Source organism: Tupaia chinensis, unplaced genomic scaffold (assembly GCF_000334495.1).
Source record: "Tupaia chinensis unplaced genomic scaffold, TupChi_1.0 Scaffold000411_1, whole genome shotgun sequence".
NCBI lineage: Eukaryota > Metazoa > Chordata > Mammalia > Scandentia > Tupaiidae > Tupaia > Tupaia belangeri.
In genome coordinates, this window is record NW_006159916.1 from 268,250 (window position 1) to 272,014 (window position 3,765).

General features: G+C 36.2%; 1 pseudogene; it reads right to left on the reverse strand.

Moving 5' to 3' along the window:
* LOC102486757 (endoplasmic reticulum-Golgi intermediate compartment protein 2-like) overlaps positions 1-2,931 on the reverse strand; it is a 4,132-nt pseudogene extending 1,201 nt beyond the window's left edge.
* Positions 2,932-3,765: the final 834 nt, after the last annotated feature.

A 3,765-nucleotide genomic window follows, 5' to 3' on the forward strand; every position in this document is an offset into this window, starting at 1 on the left:
ACAAGAAAAATATTTTAACATATTGCTAAACCTATCAACAACTGAAAAGAAAGTAAACTGTTTAAATTGGGAAAACAAAGTATAGTAAAAAAAAATCAGTAATGTTTTACTCAAAAGTCATAGAATTTTATTTCACCAGTTCAGTCTTATGTTTAAACTGTCTTCTGTTGAATATGCAGTGTTGCTGTGGTCCAATCTTTCCATTTAAATCCTGGGAGTTAACATTCTACGTTGTTATTGATATTTCTTGTCCCTAATAGGTCATTTTCTTGGTTGCCTTTTGTTCTCTTATTTCTGTATGTATCTTTAGTTTCACTGGTCAAGCACTCCTTTCAGAATTTCTTGAAGAGTGGGTCTGCTACTGGCAAATTCTTTCAAGTCTTGTTTATCTGAAAGTGCTTTTATTCTTTCTTTCCATATGAAAGATCATCTTGCTGGGTATAGTATTCTTGGTTGAAACTGTTTTTCACTTAACACTTTGAATATATTTTCCCATTCTTTCCATGCTTACATTGTTTCTGATGAGAGGTCTGAGGTTAGCCTGATAAGATAACCTTTGTAAGTAATCTTACCTTTCTCTCTTGCCAATTTTAGTATCTTGTCTTTGTAGATTTGACCAGTCTGGCTATGATGTGCCTTGGAGAAGATCTTCTTGGGTTGATTCTATTAGAGGTCCTTTGTATATCTTGGGTCTTGATATTTGAATGTCTCTTTAGATTTGGAAAGTTTCTTCCAAGCTTTCATGGAATAGATTATCAATGTCCTTATTAGTCCCTTCACCTTCTGGGATACGAATTACCCAAATGTTTGGGTGCTTAATGCTGTCTAGTATTTCTCATATAGTATTCTCATTTTTGGGGGGTTATTTTCTCAGCTTTTTTGGTTGTTTTTTTTTTTTTTTCAGAGGTTTTACCTTCAACGTACAAGATTTGATTTTCTGCATGGGCTAATCTGTTTTTAATACTTTCGAGGGACGTTTTGATTTCCTGAAGGGCAGCCCTCATCTTTAATAGCTCCATTTGATTCTTTTTCATGGTGTATATTTCCTCTTTCAGATCATGAAAGAACTTCAACACCTCCTCGAACTTGTTGTCTCTTTTTTTCCTGCATCTTCTGGAGTTCATTATCCCTCAGCTCTTGCATCTCGTTTAATTTTATCAATATGAATATTCTGAAGTCTTTATCAGACATCTCCAAGAATTCTACTGTACTGTTTGTAGATGAGGTATTGTTCTTTTCCCTTACAGGAGAAACATTTTCTTGGTTTCTCATGTTTCTTGTACCTCTGCGGTCTTCTGGCCATTCTGTGACAAAATCTCTCCTCCACAGTGTTTAGCAATGTGGTATAAACAGTAAGATTAGGAGTTCAAATTTATAGAAAGAAATTTCTTTATTAAAGCAGGAGATTCAATAAGCATTGAGGATTTCAATGAATTTAAAAGGATTCAGATGCTCGGCTACTGTGCATCTAGGCCTATGTAGACATTAAGTGTCTGGAGAAGCTTAGAGTAAGAAAGTAAAATTTAAAAATATAAACAAAAAGAAAAAAATAGGAAAATACTACCAAAAAAGTGTAAAAAATGAAAACTGTGCAGGCGTGCTAGCATACCAGGACACACCTCAGCTTTAAAATGGCTTCTGAAATTAACAAGTGAAAGAAAAGGCCCAAGCTGAGGAGAGGTGCTTGAACAATTAAAAAAAAAAAAAAGTTAAAAAATTTAAAGGGAGAGAGAAAGAGAGCATGAGACAGACAGACAGACGGCCAGAGACAGAGAAAAAAACGGAGGTCGTCCTACCTTGTCTGAATATTTTGGGAGCCTAGGAGGTAGATTTAGAGCATGGCTTCCCTGAACACACCAGGACGCACCTCAGCTTTAAAATGGCTTTTTGTCTGAATATTTTGGAAGTCTAGCACAGCAAATTATTTCAACTATAAATTTTCCAATTCCATGTAACATGCCTTTTGTTGAAAAGAGTCCTCCAACAATACCACAGAGTCTTACAAAAAACTGCCAGAACGGCATGTACTCCTCAGTAACCATCACCATAAGAGAACTGAGGTCGTATGTCATAAATATCCCAGAGACTCCATGGCTGCCTGCAGCATGGTTAATAATACGTTCTCGTTCTGTCACAGAAAACTGATGAGTGTCTGCTGAAATTTTATATGTATGCAGTTTTGTTGGCACAACTGTAATAAAGTATCGGAACATCTAGGTGTGACCTATAGCAATTTTTTCAGTTCCATCTAAAGGATTAATAATTCCTAGAACGAGGTCGCCAAAAGACAAACGGTCTATTCTGTGAGAAAAGTTCTAAGAGTCATGGTTAACAAGTGCTGCCAGATGTGTGTAACCATGAGGTTGTGGAATTGCCTTGCCCGCAGTTATGCGAAAATTCCCTGCTACTTTATTGACATACAGATGACCATGAATTCTGCATGCATCTGGAGGCCGTAATGAGCTATCTTCTCCTGGGGGAAAGTGAACACTCTTCTAGCAGCCTGCTCTGAATCACCTGAAGCATCCTCGGCCATTCTTTTTGCTGTGGTGAAAGATCAGATATCGCTGGTTCATAAACTAGACCATCTGCAGATGCAACCATTGTTTCTGCTAAATCCAATACATCTACTCCAACATATTGGCACTTCATGGCAAAAGTAATATCTATATTGATTCTCAATTTGCTAGAAAAATCCTTATCTACTTCATATTCATATTTCATCCATATATCTTGATACACTGAGAATTCCATTATGGGTAATAAAGCCATAGTAGTAAATGCTATTAAAGAAACTGTACTCCCATTGGCTGAAGACTCTACATAGCTTTCAGGAACCTTTGGAAAAGTATCCAATTCTTTCACCAAAGCTAAGTTCTTTTTTTCTGATTCAGTCACCTCATCTTCAGGAAAGCCTTCCTTTTCCCTCATATGGTCATATTTGTGCTATGGTCCCAGCCGACTGCCATTTTTCACAGAAGCCCGGGTCACTCATTTTAGTTTACATTCTTGGCATCTTTTTTCTTTTCTTTTTAAAGAATTACTTTATTTAACTTTATTTGTTTATTTATTTATTTATTTTAATTTGACCAGAGAGGAACAGAGCAAGTGAGCAAGCAAAAGAGAGAGAGGAGAGAGAAAGAAGAGAGAGAGAGGGGAAATGAGAAAGCAAACTGCCAGGTCTGAGACTCAAACTGCGGTCAGCCAAGTGGGAGTCCAATGCCCTTAACCACCATGCCACCTGTTGGTGGCTCTTTTCTTTTTGGAAGAGAGATTTTTGCTATGGGATGTGTGAGCTCACAGAGAGTGAAGCAAGCCAGGCTATGAAGGAGAGACATTGTATGTCTCCACTTAATATATACCAAGTGTCCGCACTCCATGATTGAAAGGGATTGACTGAAGAATATAGAAACACAGTAAACGAATGTAAATACAGATAAAGTGTGTGTGAAAGAGTAGGGTTTGAGTAAAAACAATTAGAAGAAAAATGGGGAGGAAAAGCATTAATGGGACAAAGAAACGTGCTAATTTCTGTTAAAGATTTTTTATAGTTTAGTCAACTGGACTAGGGAGAAATGTCCACATGTTAAAATATTCACTTTGTAAGCTAGATAATGTGATTGACTATATAAAGGAAAATAAAATTTTTTTTAATTAAAAAAAAAAAAAAGAATACAGAGGCTGGGCCATCACTTTGTAAGCTAGATAATGTGATTGACTGAATAAAAGAAAATGAAATTTTTTTAAAAATTGAAAAAAAAAGAA